Raw genomic sequence first — 22,666 nt, 5'->3', positions numbered from 1 at the left:
ATTTAAAAAAGGTCCCTGGCGGGAGGAGGAGGGGTGTTTATTGCCATTGGAGGCAATCACAAGTTTCCTCACTGTCATCACTGATCCCCAGGCAACCAGAGTGCAGATGGTAAAACAGAATTTCACGTTAGCATTGTCTTAATCGCCAAAATTACCAAGAAATTTTCTGGCATACTAGGACAGTATGTGCCATCAAGAATGGAACTGATTCTGATAGCGGGCGCCGCTTCATTTCAAAACTAACACAGGAAAACAGGTCAATAACAGAATTTCTGGGTTCGGATTAACCGGAAATGTCATCTTGGCTCGACCACACATTGGCACTTGACTGTGTTTGAAATGCTCCCGGTTGCTTAAAAATGAGTCGTTAGTCCGATCCTCTGAAATCCAGCACTGGTTTCCAACCAATTAATTAAGCAAGATCACAGGAAGATTTTACAAGGGAAGACGGCCAAGGGGGGGACAGTCTTGGCAGCAGGAAGACGCCAGAAGCAGGGACACTGGCACCAGCAGTAGCTGCCGCGCCAGGCCAGGCGACCCCGGGAGACGTGCTGCGTCTCTGAAACGTCAGGCGACACAACGGCACTGAACAGACAATAAATAAGAACCACCATCATCACTTTTTAAGAAAGCATCTCCCTTTAACAGGTTTTAAGTGGCAAATTCCTAAAAAAGTCTAATTATTTATATTTTAAGGTTTCGACTTCAAGGAAACAAGTCACTTGAAGCAGTAAAGGAACAAATATATTCACTGACCCTTTTCATTAGAATCAGAGGGAAAAGGGACACACAGGTATGTCCTGAAGACCCTCTCATGCAGAATAGCAGAGCGGAGGGGATGAGATGGGATAAATATTCAAAAGCGGAAAACAGGCTCCTCTGGGAAACGTGAAGGGGACGCCAAGCGGCAAAGAGCAGCTCCCGGGGCACTCGGGGCCCTCCTCACTCTGCTTCCCGCACGGCCGCAGCAACACCGGCCAGCTCGCGCGCAGGCCCAGGCCCAGGCGAAGTCCCACCGCTCAGCAATCACCTCCCCACTGCCCCCCCAGGGGCTCCTTAACCCTCCAGTGAGCATTTCATTGTTACATTTAAAAAGTGATTTACTAGAAAACAAAAAGGCATTATTTTCGTATAATGAGTATAATGAGTGCATCTGAATATTAATTCATGTTCTGCACGAATTATGACTATAATAAAAAATAACGAGGTACTTTTTGCTTATATAATCTGCAAGATCAAAGATATAGTGTGTTTTTCAAATAGGTGGCATGACAACGAAGAGCTCAGCGCACGACGGGCTCAGCACCTTGGCTCGGCCTTCGCCGTCTCGGCCCACGTCCCCGGGGACTCGCTTAGCATTCAAACTACTGACCTCGGTAAGAAGCCCCTTTGGATGCTGGAGGCTAGGTAAATAACCTAATAAAGCTACATTAATGTACTACTTGACGGCAGTTTGGGAATGAGAACACGAGAATGCAGCGCGGCGTAGGGAGAAAAACGGGAACTGCTGGAAGGAAGAGAAGCCACCACCGCGTCCACCAAACGCGGCGTGCGCCAGCCCCGCGTTCATTCATTTAATCCTCACGACACCCGTGATGCAAAGATTGCCCACACGTGTGCACGAGGAAACGCGCCCCACAGCACTTCCTACTCACAGAGAGCTGAGCGCACTGATTGTCAGGCGCTGATTAGCAACCTGGCTGATCTGAACCTGCCAGTCCCGGCCCCACACAGCTCCCGGAGCCACGAATGTCCCTGCATCTGCCATCCGGAGCAGCTCGTCTCCGTCTCTGACATGCATCCTACCACCTGTAGGGCCTGGCGAAAAGGCAGCTTCCGACTCGCGGTCTTGGGTGGGGCTGATTCTGCACTTGTAACAAGTGCCCAAGTACAAGGGACGCGGAGGGGAAGTGGGGGGACGTGGATCCCGGGAGAGATGAGAATGGTCCTTCCCGAGTGTGGAGCGGCCGACACAGCCGAAAGTGGAAGTCAGACCGTGTGCTCCGGGCAGACCAGGGTGAGAGCACAGGCGGAGACGGCCGCTCATGCTGTGTGGTGCTCGCCAGCCACGTGAGGGAAAGGGACGAGCTGCACGTCCCGCTGAACCGCCCTGGTAAGTCACAAGCCAGCACGCGCGCCAAGCTCCCCACAGCCTGTGCCTCCGCCCCGGGCGGCAGAGTGCCGCCGGGGAGCAGCAGGGAGCTAGGGGGCCGCCACCCTCCAGGGACAGAGCCACGGCTACAACTCTGGTCGCCATTCATCTGAAAGACGGGGCCTCGCCTGACACTTACAGGCCTTTTCCAGTTTATCTGGGAGCTGTTTTTATTTCACATTTCTTGATGACAGAGCAAAGAGAGCCTTTATGACAGGAAGTAAAACATACTGAACATCGATGGGCCAGACGCCAGTTCTCAAACCCGTTCGCTCTAATTAACCCCTTGTTCATCTCAAGGCACAATTTTTCTCCAGAAATGCTGTGATTTGAGGGCCTACAGACAATGCATCTGAGAATTTTTCATAAGTAGCTTTATTTTTTATTTATTATAGCTCGTGTGTACTAAATCTGGTTATTGTCAACATAGACATATGTACAAAGGGATATGTCCTTGGTGTACACAAACGCGCGTGCACACACACACATACACACACACACACAGAGGAGAGAGATTGAAACTATCCTCTATTCCGGGACCAAAAGCTCAGCACGGCTGCCCTGACAGTCACAGGACAGGGGCCCGTCCGGCCGGCACCAGCACGGCCCAGCACTGAGCACTGTCGCCGAGAGTGCTGGTTATCTTAGGGACAAATGGGCCACCCAGGAGAATAGGACGCTAACACGCAAAACCCCGCACTCCCCGAGGCGTGTCGGGTACAGATTCCTTGGGGCAAATCGCAGGTCACCGAGGGTTAGGGGTTCAGGGTCGTGCTGGGCGCTGACTGGTCGGGTGCGGTGAGGGTGACAAACCATGACTCCAGGTCCTGAGGGCAGCTGTGAGGTCTGTCCCAGTCCCTCCGCGGCGGCCCTCTGTCCAGTCTCGTGGGAAAGTAGCCAGGGGGTAGTTCGCCTTCGGGCCCAGGAATTAAACATAGCTTATGTCGAGATGTCACCTGTAGCCTGCCAGAGGTCCCCACTGTGCGACCGTGAGTCAGGTCCGGGTCACTGTCCTCTGCTGCCTCAGTCAGGGGCTGCTGATTGTGTGTGTGTGTGCACGCGCACGTGTGTGCATGTGTGTGTGCATGTGTGTGTGCACATGTGCACATGCGTGTGTGTCTGTGTAGAGAGAGGATTTCTAGAGCTCAGATTTCATTAGAAGTAAATTTAACCAAAGTCATAAGGACCCTCGGTCTGCATGGGATCCAGGGCTCAGGTGGCAGAATGGGATACAGGTGAAGTAACTCTTCTTGGGTCATAAGGCGTCTTCCGAATTAGTTTTTGCCACCCGGCCCTGAGGTGCCGACTCCTCAGTGTCATTTCTTGTCCTCGTATTCTGGCTGCACGCACCACCGGCGTACCCGAGTGCCGGAATGCTCAGCGGGCCCATGAAACCGAACCACCCTTCCACACTCGCCTCGTGGTCGGCTTTTTTTTTTGAGTTCCTGTGTCTCACGCTCTAGTACTAACGGCAACAAACGTTGATTCAACTCACAACAAATCATATTCTGTAACCAAATGCCAAAAGTGAATTCTGCTTGTGTTCTATTATTTCATTTTTAAAAATTTCAAATTCTTAGTTACCTATAAATGACTAGCACGATAGACTCTAGCATTTGTACAAGCATTTGCTGTACACCCAAACCTACACCATTCCCTATTTTATAAAACTAACCTGAAAAAACAAAATTACTAATCTTCCTCTATAAGAACCCCAAACAAAATAATAAATTATAGAAAAGAAACCTCTCAGAAGACCCTTCGTGAACAGGCGGGCAAACGGCAGCACTTAGGAGCGGGGCCAGCCCGCCGGCGTCGCGTCCTCTGCGTCCTGCTCCGCCGGTGCCTCTCACGCCCCGCACCCTCTGCGGCTGAGACGTCCTCAGGACCCACGGCGTGGTTTCCGCCCTGCACGCCCCCTCCCAGTGGCGCCCCCCTCGAGGTCACGCCATGGACCTGACTCTTCTGTTTCCCAGCTTACAGCCTTTTAGTGGTTTCTCGTGACTCTTAGGAAAAGCCCCTGACATCCTTCAGCCCAGAAGGATGTGCTGCCCGGGCCGGTGCCGGCCCCCCGCCCTCGCACCCATGCTGACGGCACTTCCACACCGGCCGTTCCGCCCACTGTCCCCTCCAGTCAGGGCACCTCCACCCTCAGATCTGCGGGAGGCGAGCCCGCCCTGACCTCGCGCGCCGGGTGGCTCCCTCAGTTCTGTGCTCCTGTGGCACCGTTTTCTTTCCTTCCATGTCCTCAGCTGTCAGACATGCGCTGACGTGATTAGATTACAGTGCCTGACAGCGCCTGGCAAATACACCGCACTCGTACGCGGCTACTTGTCACTAGCATTGCTCATAAAGCTGGACGGCCGTGCTGGCGGACGGAGCCGTTTCAAGGTAAAATCCTACTTAATTCCCAATTAAAGCCAGTATTACATGATCCCATTTAGTGATTTCATGGTTTCAAACAGGTGGGAAACAGGGCAATCCTGGAGGAAAATTACTCATCCCATCTATTACATTTTTGACAAATTCTGATGTATCATAAGTATCCACAGCATCAATATAAAACTCATTGGGAAAAGAGCAGTCCAGTCCTTCATTTCCCCCCTATTTCCACATAAACATAATAAAGCTTTGATTACAACTTTCTATATGTAAGCTAAGCAAATCAAACAAATTGAAAAATCAAGAAATGCTCTTCAAAGCTCTGGTCATTAAAAATCCCCTCACATCATGCCAGGTACCTTCCTTGGGCTCTTACTACGCTTATCTTTCAAAATGTTTTCAGAACAAAACACTGAGAACTGAAGGATCTTGTGGGCTCAGAAAGCACTCATCAAGCGCAGCCGGCGCAGGGTCCGTCTGCTGCCTCCTTCTCGACACGTAGCTTTCCACGCGGACCCGGCGTCTCTTCCCGCCTCGTGAATTATGACATGTCTATATTTGGATCCTCTTCCACGTGTTCAATGGTACAAAGTATCTCTAATCTCCTTTCCCGTGGCTTTTTTTGCCAGTGCCACGTCCCCTGAGCCGTCTTCATCCTGTGTCGTTTTCTCAGTTCTGTCACCGATCAGCTCACTTCACTCAGCCCCTCGGGCTGCACGTCCAGCGTTTCGAGGGGCAGCAGGGTCCACGCTCCCGAACGCGGACGTCGCTCCTACAAACCGCTCCGTTTCCAGCATCACCACTCTCCGTTTCCTGGCTGCACCCTCACCTTCCTCAGCCAATTCCCTTCTATTCATTTTTGTAAAAATGCCTTGATGGCGGGACAAAAAGGTGACACAGCTGTGTGAAGTGAACAAGGGGCACAGCGGCCTTCGCCACAGACTGAAAGAAGCGGTGTGTGTGGTCAACGACCATGATGGCGTCTGGCATTTGACCGTGACTCACGGACTGAAGAACTAGCTGCAAAGTCTGCGCCTCAGGCGATTACAGCTACCACCCTGCGGTGATGCGACACGGCCGTCAGGTTGGGGTGCTTCTGCCGCCTTGCTCGGAAACCGCATCTCGTAGCCACATGACGTGCAGGCTGCCCGGGCCGGCCGAGAAACTGCTAAAGACGAGGCCATTTGAAGGTGACATATTTTGAAGGTAGAGTGGCAAGATGAGCTGACAAACATATAATAAAACCAAGTTCTGTTTAACGAACTGCAGTTGTGCAACTGGAAAAAAATAACACCGCCTCACTGGGGAGAAACCCTGTAAGTTAATAGATGAGGCTGAGCCTTCGAGCACAGCTCTAGCCTTCACACCACCCCCAGAAACTCTCAGGAGGAAGGCGCCGCTGACTGTGTCCCCTGCGGGAGAGCCTTCAGTTGCCACCCAGCTCTTAAAGCACACGAGCAAATTCATGCTGGCGAAGCAAACGTGAGGATGTGATTTCCGGAGCAAAGCCTGTCACGCACACTCAGTCTGCAACCACCACCGGCCACTTCGCAGCAGAGGAACACCCTCTCGGCCGTGCCTCTCGGCCGTCCCTCTTGGCCGTCCCTTTCGGCCATGCCTCTAAGCCATGGTTTCACTTGCTGTGGTTTCAGTTACAGGCGGTCAACCGAGGTCTGAATATATTAAATGGGAGATTCCAGTACGGTTTAAACTGCATACTGTTCTGAGCGTCGATTTTAAATCTCATGTCACCCAGCCTGTCCCAGCCGGGATGTGACTCTTCCCTTTGTCCAGCGTCCCCACGCTGTGGATGCTCCCTGCCCGTTCGTCACGTAGCTGTCGTCTCGGTGACCTCACCGACTGGTCGCCTCGCAGCGCCTGTGTGCAAGCAGCTCCGACTTGCATCGAGAATGATGCTGGCTGGGGGGACGTGCCAGAGAGAGGCCGGGGAGCGCTTCCGTTGAGTGAAAAGGTGTGTGGGTAGGAGGACACACCGCGAAATGGGGCTCAGTGCCGCCTGCAGCCTCGGGCGCCCGCACACGCCCCGCGGAGCAGGGCGGGCGACCGTAGGTGCGATGGACACAGAAAACGCGTCAACTGGAGGACACGCTACGCAGGCACCAGAAAATCCACACCACGGAGGAAAGTACATGGATATGACGACTGCGGGAAAGATGTCAGCCAGAGGCTAACCTTTCCTCACTCCGAAGAATTCACGGGGTGGAGAAGCTATGCCTGCATTCGGTGCGGACAGGTTTCCACTGCTAAATCAGACACACGAGCAAATTTGCCTCAGGAGCAGGCCCGGCTTCGAAACCACGGTGGAGCCCGAGGCGGCTTCTCATGGAGAAGGCAAGAAGCTTCCTCCCGGGAGCAGGGCCCCTGCGGAGAACGCCAGGTGATTCCCGCCGGGAAAGCACCTCGATAAAGCATCTGCCACCCAGTACTCACAGAGCAACAGCACGGAGAGACGCGGGACGCAGTGTCCCCAGGACTACTCAGTGTGCTCGATGCATCGGTGCATGTGCGTGTGCGTGTGCGTGTGCAGCAGCAAACACTGCTGAAAACCTAACATGCTGAGATTTGTCTTGACGGAGCCATGACACTTGTGCTGAGTGAAAATGGGCCACTCTTTCCATGAATAATCCCTCGTTGTTAATCAGTTAGATGACTTCTGCTATTTATTCATCACTAAATATAACTATAAATATTTAGGTAATCAGAAAACAACTCTGAATGCAACCGAAAATGTAGAACACAAAATAATGCACCTTAACTATTACATAAGTGTTAAAATACTTAAGGACATGACATGAACGAATGAAAACAAATACAAAATTTATTTAAAAACTGGATTCTCATACCCTACCATACACACACAAAAAAAAAAAATTCTAAGATTTAAGTATTTAAATTGTGAAAGGCTTTTAGACTTTTAGAAAAATATGAATATCAGAATATAATTTATCAGTTATCATAAAAAAGGGATTTCTCAAGCAAGACACAAAAAACACACAAAAATGATCAGTTCAACATCATTAAAATTAAGTATCTCTGTTCAATAAAAACCAGAAAAAAAAAAACTGTAAGAAGATATTGGAAATTCATAAAATACATTAAAAAAGTTATAAAATCATTGAGAAAAAAAGAAAAATAGGCAAAAAGACATGAACAGCTTTCCATAGTAGAAGAAATACAAACGGTGAATTATATGAAGAGCGGTTCCACTTTATTACTAATTTGAGGAATTATGGACTAAGAAAAATAAAATCCGGCTTATAGCCTCCAGGCTGACAAAGCTCTGCGGCCACCGCGGCCTGCGTGAGCACTTCCCGCTGCCTGCGCGTCTCCCCCTTATCCCCCTCCCCCCGGCTCATTGTGTGAGTTTTCTCTCCCACTCCTCAGGTGTGGAAAGCCCTTCTCTGCCTTGAGGCCTTCGCTGGTTTTTCCCTTTGCCAGAATGTTCTTCCTCGACCTTTGCCAAGCCTCCCGGTTTTAGAGGTCCCACCCCAGAGTCCTCTCCTCTCCTCCCCGCCCAGCCGGCCTCCTCTCTCGTTGCCCAACGACACGGGTCAACTTTGTGGCTGCTTTCTTTACTTAACTGTGTGCTTGCTCACCGCCCTCTCCCCCACGTAGGTACGCTCCGTGGAGGAAGGGACTCTGCCTCCCTGTACGCAGTGCTTAGTAGGTATCTGTAAAGGACGTCTGAAGAATGAAAGAATGAATGAATGCTTTCTATGCCTGACAAATGGAACGGCGTTCCCATGTATTAATGCTAGAGCCACCTCCTCCCCAGGGCAGCGGACAACCATTACGCACCTGTGTCCCAGGTACTGTGCATTTTCTCAGGGACAGTCGAGAGATCGCCTCCCTCAGCTCCGGTCCTCAGATTCTCAGAGCTTACGAGTTAGTACTATTACTATGCTCATGAGCATGAGCAGTGCGATGACTGCGGTTACTTTCCAGCTGAGAGCGAACCATCGCCTGAGGTTGCCCTTCTGGCTGCCTGGCTGGACGGGACCCAAACCTGGGCCCACCCGACTCTAAACCTCTACCCGAGCCTCTGGCCGCACCGCCTCCTGCCATGATGGAGTCCAGCCGGGAGGTTAAGGAATCTGCCCCAAACAGGACCCTAGAGAATAAACCCTCTGACCTCCTGTCATCAAATAGGTGATGTAGTTACAGGTAAAGTGGACAGGGTTAGAGTATACAGATTGACTTGTGTTAAAAATAAAACCAAATGAAAAACAATCAAACATAAGATAATTTGTTTAAACAGAGGAACGGCAGGCAGTGGTGAGATGAGAAAGAGAAGGCTGGATGTGTCTCTGATAGCTGAAATTTAGTCAATAATTAAAATTCAGACTGAGAGAGGGAGTAGGAAGCAGTGCTACTCAGTGATTTTTTTAGGGAAGGACGGAAAAAAGCAAAGCAGAAGACAGAGATCAACACAGACAGAGGGAAAGGGACCTTTTTCACGTCTGTTTCCGAGACGGAGAAACACTAGGGTGAAGCTACGTATCAGGCTCCTGCAGAAAGAACGAACGTATCCACGCCAGCCCCGGCCCTCGTAACTCACCGAAATCCCCGAGAAAATAAGCCGTCGGCTTAGAATCCAGCAGAGCACCTTCCTCTCCAGTCACTGCTTTCCCTCGCTCCCGTGTCACCCCGACACCCACGAAAGGGGATGATCAGCAGGAGCAAAGGTGAAGCAAAACTGGGGGACCAGGGGTAGGGGCAGGCAAGGCCACGGTACTTTGTAAGGAGTGTCAAAACCACAATGAATCCCACCCAAAGGTGGCCTGTGTGCGTTAGCACCACGCACAGGCAATCCTAAACACCTCTACCCACCCAAGAGACAGCTCCCCCGCCATACCCCTCCTCCCGATAGGCGGACCACTGAATATTAGAGCTGCTGAATTACTAAAGGAAAGCTACACACACACACACACACACGCACGCGCACACACACACAGAGGCAGGTATATAACAGCACTACTGAAATATCGCACATAATTAACAGATGCAGACACAACCCAATGACCTAGCCAATCCCAACTATGGAAGAACCGAGGTCAGACTGATGCCTCAGAAGACCCCACGAAATATTCCTTTCAATGTCATGGCATGACATATCCCATCCATTCTCTAGCAAAATTTAAAGTGTGTGGAAAAAAACATTCAAACTGTCCTCATGAATATCATCTAAGATTTAGCGATGGCAAGCTGTATTTCTTAATAGATGCTAAGCAGAGAGGGAAAAAAAAAAGAGATTCTCAGAAACCATGAGATAAAGGAAATTTCTTTGTTCCTATGTTATACATTCTTGACAATAAGTTCCTGAAATACTTCACCAGCCACAGTTTAAAAAACTGGGATTTAAAAAAAAAAAAAAGATAAAGGGAATTAAAGAGCCTGGGTAATATTGGAGGTCACGTATATACAATCATAACGATGGAAGCAACTTACAAAAATTAAGCATTTAATTTGACCTTTATCATAAAAATACTGACATGGAAGTAAAAAACCAGATCCAGAAAGGCTGACCATATTTTGGACATCCTAACTCAGTGTCTGTTTCATGTGAGAGAGAGACGAAGGTCGACAGATACAACCACCAACGGTGATGCTGACAGAAATGTGTCTGCTTCCACTCAGAAAACAGTGCGTATAAAATTTTCACCTATGTTTCCAGCTCTGAAATGATGTGAATTCCTTACTTGGCATTGAAGATTGCCTCATGTATAAAAAGTCCTATTAAAATTCACCTTAATCTATGTGCTGAGTATAAGAATGTTATTCTGACTCCCTCACATCCACAGGTAGAATACGACCAAAGAAGACACTATTAAAGAAAATGAGTGTTCCTGTTCGCACAGAGAGCATTAAAATCAAACATGGAGACAAGTAGAGTAATTTAGCACTCGATGTGTCCCTGTCACCTGGCTGATGCTCAGGAAGAAGTAGTAAGAGACCAGAAGGAGAGTCAGACCCCTTAGAATTCATTCTGCAATTATACCAGAGTGCTGCCTATTGTATAAACTATGTTTGAAATGCTACATTTCTATGAAAAATTAAATATATTTACTCAACTACTCTGAAATATTTAATGTCTATGCAGAACAGATGAAAGCCACACATAAGCACGAATATACGCACATATTTTACATAATACATTGGCTGAGATGGCATGCACAATTTAGAACTTCAAAGCCTTCCTCCTACTCTCTGAAAAATGTCAGAAACCACTGAGCAAGCGGTAGATTCTCAGAGACCCATGCCAGACACCGCGTTAGAACCACCAGAACAGCTGTGTCCTGATCATCCCCGCATTTAAGGAAGAATACTGAAAGATTACATTTTAAGGAAGAGTACTGAAAAGACAAGAAAAGCAATTTTAGAGGCAATGTTCAGGATCTGAATCTGTACATCAAAACTATTTTGAAATTTGAAACTCTTGAGGACACTATGCAGTCTTGCATTTTACAAACACACACGCGCGTGCGCACACACGCGCGCGCGCACACACACACGCCCTATCGTGTGTGTGTGTGTGTGTGTGTGTGTTCTCTCTTTTTTAGGGGCTACAGTTACAAGTCTATGGCCTCCAGTAACTGTATTTTTTCTGTATTGTATAACACAAAGACAAATTTCTAAGCCCAATCGAAAAAATATATGTAACAGTCTGGGCAGATACACAGAAAGGGCTCCCGGGAGCTGGAAACTCAGGGTCCGGAGCCGGAAGCTCGGGGTCCAGAGCCGGAAACTCGGGAGCCAGAGCCGGAAGCTCGGGGTCCGGAGCCGGAAACTCGGGAGCCGGAGCCCCACTCTCGCTTCCTCGCGTGATCCTGTCCCTGTGTCCTCCATGTTCCCACCCAGCAGGTGGAAATAAGTTCCATTATAATTTATAACAACTCATCCTCTATATGTAATTCTTATTTAACGATTTATAATAAGAAATTATGGGAATTAAATAGAAAAAAAGCACTATTTTTAGACCAGATTCACTCAGAGTTTGAATTCCAGCTCTCCTTTTACTGGTCACTGTGATTGTTAGTATTTCCACCTATGGAATGAAGATATCACTTATTTTAGAGGGTTGTTGTGAGGAGTTAATCAAGAATATAAAATATACAAAGTGTCCAGGAAAGAATGCCTAAAGCATAAAATAGTATTAATAAATGTTTCTCATTCTTATTGTTGTAAGGACTCAATTCATTCATTCAAGACATCTATCTGACCATTAACAAGACAGAACAAATTTTTACACTGATGAAACTTAGACTTGGAGAGGAGACAGGTAAGAAGCAAATGAATAGTTACAAAATCTAACATCAGGTCAGAAGCAAGGTGGAGTGAGAGGCGTCCCCAGATCTCTCCCCTTATAATAAGTTGAACATCTAAAACTCAACAAATAATACCCGACCTGCACACAAGAACATCTGAGTGAGTGATCTGCATGTAAGAGCTACCACAGGTCAGAACCGCTGGAGTCGGGCAATAGCCCAGGAGAAACAAAGAAACTGCCTCTCACAACCAGAGCTTCCTGCGGGAGGAGGGGGAGGGGAGAAGGGGCGGCGGGCTCCCTGAACAGCCCTGCCTGGGAGAGCTCAGAGCTCTACACAGCAGCAGAGCCCAGATATCAGGGAAGAAAGCAAAGCGGAGATTAACAGAGAATCAACAGTTGATTATTACCAGCTGCAGTTACAAAATGCAAGGATGAGCTACAACAACCCCCATTCGCCAACCCAGAGAGCCCCTCCCCCCATATCCTCCAAGACTGAACACTAAAGAGCCCCAGGGAATCTGAATAAATGCTACCAAAACCGTCACTAATACTGACAGGGACTGAGACCGACAGTAGCGATCATGATTGAATATTTATAAGAAAAAAGGGGCATCATTAAGGCTCAAAGTAGAGATCCAAGAGGCTTGGATGCTACCTACTGGAAACCAAAAGAAAAACATCATCTTAGCAACAGGCTAAAGAGAGATCTTTATATAATGAAAATTCTTTCAGGTGTGGGGGGAGTAGAATACACTCTCATTAATGCCCAGGCAAAGAAAGAGTCCATTAAGCACCATGAACAACCAAGGTGGCAAGGTAGTTCAGAAAGAAAGAGAAAAATCTCCAGAAAATAAGATCATAGACATAGAAATATACAACTTAAATGACACAGAATTCAGGATGGCACTTCTGAAAGAACTCAATGAGATCTAAAATAACTCATTTCAATAATTCCAGGAGCTGGGAAAACAACTAGATCAGTAGAACATTTTGTGTTTTGTTTTTGTTTTTTGTTTGTTTGTTTTTGCAAGGAGACTGAAACCCTAAAAAAGAACCAAATAGAACTTCTAGAGATGAAGAACACACTTAAAGAGCTGAAGAATGAAATAGCAAGCTTAGGAAATAGAGCCAACCAAATGGAGGAAAGGATCAGTGATATCAAAGTAAGAAATCTAGAAAAATTCAGAAAGAAGAAGAGAGAGATTGAAGAATGAAAATAATGAAGGAGAAATTCAAGAACTAGCTGATGCCATCGGGAAAGGAAACATAAGAATAATGGGTATTCCAGAAGGAGAAGAAAAGGAGCAGGAATCAGAGAGTATTTTCAAACAAATACCTGACGAGAATTTCCCAAATCTAAGGAATGAACTAGAGCTTGGAATTCAAGAAGCCAACAAAACACCCAATTATCCCAACCCAAAAAAGCTTTCTCCAGGACGTATTATATTAAAATTATCAAAAATTAATGACAAAAAAGAATTCTCAGAGCAACCAGGGAAAAGAAGACATTAGCCTATAAAGGAAAACCCATTAGATCATCTTTGGACTTCTCAACACAAACCTTACAAGTCAGAAAGGAGTGGAATTCAATATTCAAACTATTAAATGAGAGGAAATACCAGCCAAGAATAATGTATTCAGCAAAACTTTCCTTTAGAAATGAAGGAGAAATAAAGACCTTTCCAGACATACAAAAATTGAGAGTATTCACTATGAGGCCTACATTACAGAAAATACTGAAAGGGGGTCAGCTCACCTAAAACAAAATGACAAAAAAATACATGACTATAAGTAAGGAGACTAGCAGGCAGAGAGAAGCAGAGGAGCGCAACCCTTAGTAAGGACGGGGCATTGTGAGCTTAAACGGTAAGAAGAGATTTGCCGCAGCAAGATAGTAATGAACGTCCGGCACACATAGGGACAAACTGAGACAACAACAGCAGAAAAGGGGAGGATTCAAAGATCTAAATTTGCAAAGGGGAATGGAGATACAGCACACAGAAGAGAATGGATGACTGTGTGTGTGTGTGTGTGTGTGTGTGTGTAACTATCTGCTACATGTTCATAATGGTAACCACACGCCAAAGAATCAGAACTGAAGTACATAACATAAAACAAGAAGACACAGAGGGAAAATCCACAAAACCCAAACAAAATTAAAAAATTAAAATAATAAAATAAAGTAAAATAAAATAAAATAGAAACAGACACACAAGGAAAAGGAAGCAATAGAAACACCAAGCTACCACAAAGCGAAAGATAAAATGACTATTGGAAAAACCTCACATTTCAATAATCACCCTAAATGTAAATGGACTGAACTCACCAATAAAAGAGTTGAAGATTGGATCAAAACACAAAACCCAGCCATATGTCATTTCCAGGAGACACACCTCTGTTTCAAAGACAAATATAGACTTGAAGTGAAAGGGTGGAAGATGATATTTTAAGCAAATAGCAGAGAAGAGTGGGATATCAGATGAAAGAGACTTCAACATAAAAAAGGAAAGAAAGATACTGAGGGACACTTCATAATAATAATGAGCATCATGCACCAAGAAGACATAACACTTATTAACATCTATGCTTCCAATCAGGGAGCCCTGAAATATGTAAAGCAATTACTAACAGAACTAAAGGGAGAAACAAACCAACACACTATCATAGTAGGGGACCTAACCCCACTGTCGGACATGGACAGATCATCCAAACAAAATCAGTAAGGAAATAACATCCTTAAATGATACATTAGAACAACATTATACATTCTTCTCTAGTGTACATGGAACATTCTCAAGTACTGATCACATATTGGGGCACCGAGATAGCCTCAACAAATAAAAGAGGTTTACAATCATACCAACCATATTCTCTGATCATAATGCTTTGAAGCTGGATATCAACTGTAAAAGGAAGCAGGAAGAACCACGAATACATGGAGATTGAATGACATGCTACTGAAGAATAACTAGGTCAGAGAAGAAATAAAAAGAGACTCATGAGATACATAGAAATGAATGATAATGATAGTACAACGTATCAGAACTTTTGGGACACGGCAAAAATGGTAAATGAAAAAGTTCAGATCATTACAGGCCTATCTCAAAAACAAGAACAAACTCAAATAAACAACCTAACATTTCATCTTAAAAAATTAGAAAAAGAACAATGAAGCCTAAAATCAGCAGAAGGAAAGAAATAATCAAAATTAGAGCAAAATTAAATGACAGTGGAAAAAAAAAAAGAAAGAAAAAATAAATGCAACAATGCAACAAAGAGCTGGTTCTTTGAGAAGTTTAAGAAGATTGACAAAACTATGGCTAGACTCACTAAAGAAAAAAGAGAAAGGACACAAACAAAATCAAGGATGAAAAAAGAAAAATTAGGGCAGATGTTGCAGAAATACAAAAGATCATACAAGAATACTATGAAAATGCATATAACACCAAATTTAATAACCTAGAAGAAATGGACAACTTCTTAGAAATATACAACCTTCCTAGACTGAATCAAGAAGATCTGGCAAATCTAAATAGACCGATCAGCAGTATGGAAATTGAAACAGTTAAAAACCTCCCAAAAAGTAAAAGCCCAGGACAAGATGGCTTCGCCAGTGAATTCTACCAAACATTCAAAGAAGATTTAATACCTATTCTCCTCATACTCTTCCAAAAAATTAAAGAGGTGGCAATACTTTTTTAACCCATTTTATAAGGCCGATCTTACCCTGATACCAAAACCTGGTAAATATAACACAAATAAAGAAAATCACTGACCAATATCGCTCATGAACATAGATATAAAAGTCCTAAATAAAATACTAGTGAACCAAATACAGTAACATATTAAAAAGATTATACACCAACGATCAAGTGGGCTTAATCCCAGGGGCACAGGAATGGTTCAACAGAGACAAATCGATTAATGTGATACACCACATAAACAAATTTAAATAAACATATCAGTAGATGCAATATGAAATATGAAATGAAGATGTCAACCTGTCACTATTTGCAGATGACATGATCCTCTATATAGAAAACCCTAAAGACTCCACAAGAACACTACTACAAACAATAAGGAAATACAGTAAAGTTTCTGGATACAAAATCAATGTTCGAAAACCCATAGTGTTCTTATACTCTAATAATGAATTGTCAGAAAAAGAAGTCGAAAAAATCCCTTTGCGATTCCAACAGAAAGAATAAAATACCTAGGAATAAACCTAAAGAAACATGTCAAGGACCTATATAATGAAAACCATAAGACCCTATTAAAAGAAATCGAAGAAGATACAAAGAAATGGAAAGATATGCTGTGTTCTTGGATTGGAAGAATTAGTATAGTTAAAATGACTTTATTACCTAAAGCATTATACAGATTTAATGCAATCCCCATCAAAATCCCATCAGCACTCTTTAAAGAAATAGAACAAAAAATCATCAGAACAAGATATCTAACTATGGGTGGTGAACATACAATGCAATATATATATGGCTTACTGTTGAATTGTGCACCTGAAACTTACTGGATTTCATTAACCAATATCACGTACGTATGTACGTCCATACGTATGAATGTACATACATACATATGTACATATTTAAAAAAATTTTTAAAAATTAACATCAGATAGTGGTAAGAGCCAAGAATAGAAAAGGCAGAGTTGAAGTTATCAGGAATAAAAGGGCTCTGTTTCGGAGTGGTCAGAATTGGCCTCTCCAGTGAGCAGACACTGAAGAAAGGTCTGCATGAAGTGGAGAGTGTGGACGCCCCAGGCAGGAGAGCAGCGAGCGCAGAAGCTCTGCAAGGGGAACGGCTTGGTGAGCTCCAGGGAGACCGAGGTGCCGGTGTAGGGCACGAGGGCCAGACAGCAAGGCTGGGCCCGAGGGTCTCATGGGCCATGAGAAGGACTCACGTTTAATCCAAGGGTGATGGGAAACATGAGGGCTGTGTGGAGAGGGGTGACGACTCATTTCCACCTTAAAGACTCACTCTGGCTGCCATGTTGGGTGCACAGAAGCAGAAGATGCTGGAGGCTTCCATTAGGGTGTTGCCATGGAAACATTGGGAAGTGGTCAGAACACGGATAAGGATTTGCTGATGTGGGATGGAGACAGAGGAAAGAATGACTCCAAGGTTTTAGGCCCAAAAACCTGGGTCAATCGTGGTACCATGTACTAAAACGGGGGCACTCGGGGAAAGCAGTTTACGGCAGGGGATCCCACTCAGAAGTCAAGTTTGGACACTACGTTTGTGATGAATTTCATTCAAATAGGCAGCTGGAGACATAAGTTTGAAATTCGGGGAAAATGTCATGGCTGAAGCCAAACACTTAAGTCACCAGTGTAAGAATGTAAAGACCAGGCTACTAGTTGGGATCAGTAAGGGGAGAGCTGGGTAAATAAAGACCAAGAGAATCTAGATGGGAACCCTAAACTCTGGTGCGGATAAACGGGTTACAAAGGAAAAAAGTCAACCGCTGAGTGAGAAAAAGGCTCAGAAGCACCATGACATTTGGTGACACAATGTTCATTGGTGGCCTCGTCCCGTGTCACTCCAGTGGAGTGGTGATGAGATCCAGAACAGTGGGGATTTTAGAGAGAACGGGGGACAGGAAGTGGAGTGGCACGTCCGGGCGACTCCTGAACTGTGCCGTGGAGGGAAGCAGAGAAATGACGGTACAGCAGCCACGGGGGGCGTGGAGCTAGGGCGACGTGGAGCTAGGTTAGGGCCTCTCTAAAATTTCAGGCGTTCTTCTGGGCACTATAGAAAGAGGCTATCAAAACAGACAAAACGGCTCTCATGGGGGAGTATAATTACAGAGAGAGAGTAAACAAATGTATACATATATGCATATGATACGTGTATGTACATGTACATGTGTATGTTCATGTATATGTAGATGTATAAGTAAAACCTTGTTGGGGAAATGACATGGACAAAATAAAGCAGTCCAGGATGAAGAAGTGATGGGAACTGGAATCTTAAGTGGCTATACAGGGAAGACCTCTGATGACACTTGTCTGAATGAAGTGACAGAGTGAGCCGCGATGCTATTTATGGGAAGGTTCACAAAAAAGGTGTTCGTGATATGTTTGAGAAATACATGATCGTGTGTTTATATGCTGATGCGAACAATCCTGGAAAGACCCAACAAAGAGAAGAAGCTCGTGGTTCAGGGTGGGGACAGGCAAGGCTCCGCCTGAGGTCACGAGAGCAGTGGCTTCAGGGAGAGCAAAGGGGGAGTTCCAGCAGGGAGGTGACAGCGGTGGGAAGAAGCAGAAGGTCTCCAACTGCCTCTCTCTCCGTGAAGTGAGGTCATCAGCTGAGTGGGCAGGGACGAGGGGGAGTGAGGGACACGGGCAGTGAACTTTCTAGGAAACAGAGGCCCCGGGACCCACTTGAGGTGAGAGTGCCCGGACGTTAGATGGTGCGCATTTAGATGAGAGACCACCTGTAAACTCTAAAGTGCTGTGGCAGTACGCGGCACTCTAGTAAAAAGAAAAGTGAACAGGAGCGGCTGGTGAGAGGTGAGAAGATGAAACGCACCACCGCTCCTGGGGACGAAGGCTGGACGCGGCGCGCTGAGGTTTCTGAGAAGCCCTGCGACGAGGACAAGTGATAACTGATCGTGATGGACTGTATGTGTAACCCAGCTCTCTGACTTTTTAGAAAAAGAGCAGGTGCGAGAGGAGCAGAAGGAAGCCCCGACGAGCCACACCAGGGTCTCTCCGCCCGACACGCTGTCCAGTTCGTCACCCAGCACGACCCAAGGCTCGGCAGGCGCGGCTGTCGGTCGCCTAGAAGAACGCACGGTCGAGGCACAAACCGCCGCGTGGGTCTCGAGGTGGGCTGGCGGAGGCCCTCCCCAGGCGCTCCGCAACGTTCGCCACGCCGCCGGCTTGGGCCTCTCTTTTCCTAGACTGTAGGCAAGGACCGTGCCTTATGCTTGCTGCACCTGTGCCTCGTGTCATACCCAGAAGATAATCGATGTTCAATAAACGTGTGTTTAGTTAACTGGTTAATGAATGAAAAGGTGCAAAGAAAAAAACAAGAATCTATAACTCTTTAGCCAACATGAGCTAAAATATCAAGACTCTCACTTTCCACCTGGTCAACCTTGGAATAATCCACTTCAATAAAACTCGATTATCTCACTCATTTAAAAAAATACTGCCCTTATCTACATCACATGACTGTTATGCAGATCAAATTAAATCAAATGTACGAAGCCCTTGTAAATTGTAAAGTACCATATAACTGTTGGCTATTACTAACATCCATGTAACTGATAACTTGAACTCCAGCAAAGGTCATGAACAAGGTCGCATTTCAGCATCATGGCACACCAACTAATGGTGAGAGCAGACCATCCGTGAGAACCTGCCCTGGTCCACATTATCCATGAAAGGCAAGACAGTGGCGTTAAGCAAAACAGAGCTTAAAGGAAAATGTAACATAACATTCACCATGCGTAATGCAAAAGCCACATTTGGTTTGGACAAAAAAACAGTATGAACCTTCCAAATGTACTCATCTAAATTTCAGCTAGATGCAAACCAGCACTCACACTCCAGTGGTTTCTGATGCCTTATCAAGTTGGTCAACTCGACAATTTTTTAACTCTTTAGATTAAAAAACTGTCTAGGAGGACATTTGGTGTTTAGCCATTTTGTACGTCTTTTAGAAACCAAACTGGATTTTTTAGAAACCTCTCAGTGTCACGGTCGTGTCACAACTCCATTTTCTCAAGCGTCTTTATCATGAAAATTGGGTTCGTGCCTTTAGTTCTTTACATGCCTCTTAGAGCAAATACAAATTTATATTAAAACAGCCTTTTCTACCCTCTTCTAGCAATCCAAAGGTGTAGAGTCTACATTACAATCAAGAGCTAAATGTCATATGAATAAAGAAAGAAGAAATGTCCCACCTGGGTCTCTGGATGATTACTGATGAGACAAAATAAAAACCAAGAAAATATCCGCACAGTCCATTTGCAGATGTTGGCAAAGGATGGTTTAGTTAAATAGTGCATGAAACACAACCCAAACAGTATTTCCCTTTTGAAATAAATAAATTATTTTTTTCCAAATTATGTATCATCTATATATGGAATATTCTGTACAGATTCTGCAAAATTGCACCAGCATCATGATTTCTACCTGAGATTTCAACACTGTGGACACATCTGCGTCCACCGCTCACTCCCCATGTTGTCAGTTACAGCAAAACAGTTCAACTCGGAGGCCCAGGTGAGGCCACCAGGTGAGGCTGCCAGGTGAGGCCGCCTGGACCCTCTGACTTCCTTCCTGTCTTTCCTTTCGGCACAACCCGCAGCAGGTCCCCCCTCAAAACGGTCCCCTCTCCCCTCCACTGCCAGGAGGTCCCAGCCACCTTCCTCCTGTTGTTACCTGTTACCTGTGGAGGGCTCTTTGTTCTACCGAACACACAGCTTTGTGGCTTTTGTGCCTTCGTCCCGTGCGGCACACACCTGACTGACCCACGGCGGCGGGCAAGGGCAGCTTATCAAGCCGTCCTCCGAGCCCCTGCCCTAATCGACACCGCAGAGAGGAACGCAGCTTCAACCCACCGGCACCTCGCGGGCCGGGACACAGAGTGGGCCCCTTCGCTAAGGCTCCCTTCGCCCTGTGGGGGCCCTAAGGGCCTCTTTTATTGGGAGATCGCTCCCAACAGGAGCCCTTCGCAGTGAAAGGGCAGGGGAGGGGGAGGGGGCGCGCCAAGATGAAAGTCCTTAGCATTTAAAACTCCACAGCAGAAGGAAATGACAAGAAAAGTGGAGCTGCAGCTGAAAGGCTGATTTTAAAGAAACAATTTTTGTCAGGAGCCCAAACGCCTACTTTTTTCCTGGGCTTATTTAATAATTTTGAGGGCTTTTCTTTTCCCTTCTCAATTTCAGAAAAATTAAGGGAAAAAAACTTGTATAATTATTTATGATAAACTGTGAATCATTTAAATATCTCCTTCAAAATTAAAAGTGGATAAAAGCAACATTTATGAGTGCCAGTCCTGGACAAAATAAAATTTAAAAAGATATCCTTCACTTAGTATCAATAATCACTAGCAAAATAGCATACAGGACCATAAAAAATAGGATTATAACAAGAACAAAGATTTCTATTCATCTCTCACTAAAATTAGCGATCAAGTGTTTTAAATTCTCCATTGCTTGGCTGAACTTATAAATTAAGCTGCTGGTCATTAAATCAGGGAATCAAATTTAAATACTATTAAAAACAAACAGTATTTAAAAAGAAAAAATTATCACATATAATCCTATTTGAGCCAAAAAAAAAAATTAGAAAAATCAGACATAATAAGACAACAGTGACAAATAACCAAGCCAAAAAATATGAAAGTAGAGGGAGGTTCAATTGCTTTCAAAATGACGGACGAGCCTTGCGGACCCCGCGAGCAGCACAGGACCCCGGTTCACGGTTCGTGTGCGCATCTGTCAGCACTGCCCTTCCACATTATTTTTGTTGAGCTTTTCCACCCACTTTGATACGTTATTTAAGACTCCTCAATCTACATCAAACCTGAGTCTAAATTTGTAGGTTCGTTTTGGACAGCGACGCGACCTCCGTCTATTTAAAATTTTAACGGAGCTGAACTCATCCTCCACGTGCTAAGCCTACGCCCAGGCCCGAACAGAGACGGAACTAGAGCTGAATTTTTTGTCTACGTTCCCTTGCTGACTGCTCAAAGAACAGAGTTTGCTGCCTGTTATCTTTAGTATTTTTTGTTCCTTATTCTTAGCACTGAAAAGAGCCTCTGACTTCCTTTCTCTACTGATAACTATTTTTGCAATCTTGGAAAAATCATTGAGTTTCCTAGACCTAAATTTTCTCCCCCAGAAATAAAACATCAGGATGAACTTGTGCATTCCTAAAACTTTTAACTAAGTCAGTTTTCATCCTGTAACTCTAGGTTGGTTATTGTTCCTTAGGCTTTGTCTATTTACATAAATGCCCCGTGTGCATTTTGCCTAGATTCCTAATCCTTTCCTGGCACTTCCCAAGGGAAAAAATGATACAGCTGCAGGTGAAAAGAGTCGAAACAAGACCTAACTGCCACTCACTGATCTACTGTCTCACGACCACCACAGGGGACCAGGCGGCGGGCTGCCACAGTGACAAGCAAGCGTCTGAACACGGCAGGTATCTCCTGCCATCGATTTGTCATTAGAAACAACCTCTCCAATTTGTAAGTGAGGTTTTTGCTGTTTTATTGCTGTTATTTTGAAAAATTGATGGATGATAGGACGTCATAGAGAAGGAAGAAGTTTATGCACATGGACTCATGGTATTCCCTCAGAATATGCTGGAATGAATGGAGGTTTGAGAAAACTCACAGTCATAATTCAAAACGACATTGAGATAAAGAAGTATACGATGAACACCAGAGCCTGTTTCAAATGTTTACCTCAAATACAGAGACACATGACACACCAAAAGCTTGCATTTGTCTGTTTAAAGGGTGGCACCCCTACCCCCTGCCCTTTGCCCTAAGAACTATTTTAATGACCATGGTGCCTAGCCATAAAGGATGATGGGAAGGAATATCAATGGTCTATCATTTTCTTAGACCCCATGTTGCTCAGATGATATTAATGATCATAACTCTGTTACTTCACATCTTCTTAGAGAGCCAATCAATGCTGCAAGTGCGGTAGCCAAACCCAAACATTTCTGACTGTTTGAAAAACCAGACGATCAACAGTTCACTTCACAATCACCACTTTGCCTGTCATGACTAGAGAAGGAACTGTGCCACAAATTTAGATTAATGGGCGTTAATATCCGGGCACCATGTTGAGAAGC

The 22,666-nt window shown here is 45.3% G+C and overlaps 1 protein-coding gene across 7 annotated transcripts in view; it reads right to left on the bottom strand.

Moving 5' to 3' along the window:
• The window catches only part of RYR2 (ryanodine receptor 2), a 525,506-nt gene that overhangs the window by 349,626 nt on the left and 153,214 nt on the right, over window positions 1–22,666 (bottom strand). The gene's annotated exons all lie outside the window — the stretch shown is intronic.

This window comes from Rousettus aegyptiacus, unplaced genomic scaffold, assembly GCF_014176215.1.
Source record: "Rousettus aegyptiacus isolate mRouAeg1 unplaced genomic scaffold, mRouAeg1.p scaffold_m13_p_18, whole genome shotgun sequence".
Lineage (NCBI taxonomy): Eukaryota > Metazoa > Chordata > Mammalia > Chiroptera > Pteropodidae > Rousettus > Rousettus aegyptiacus.
Note: the sequence above shows the minus strand (reverse complement) of the source record. Positions and strands in the feature narration are given on the sequence as shown.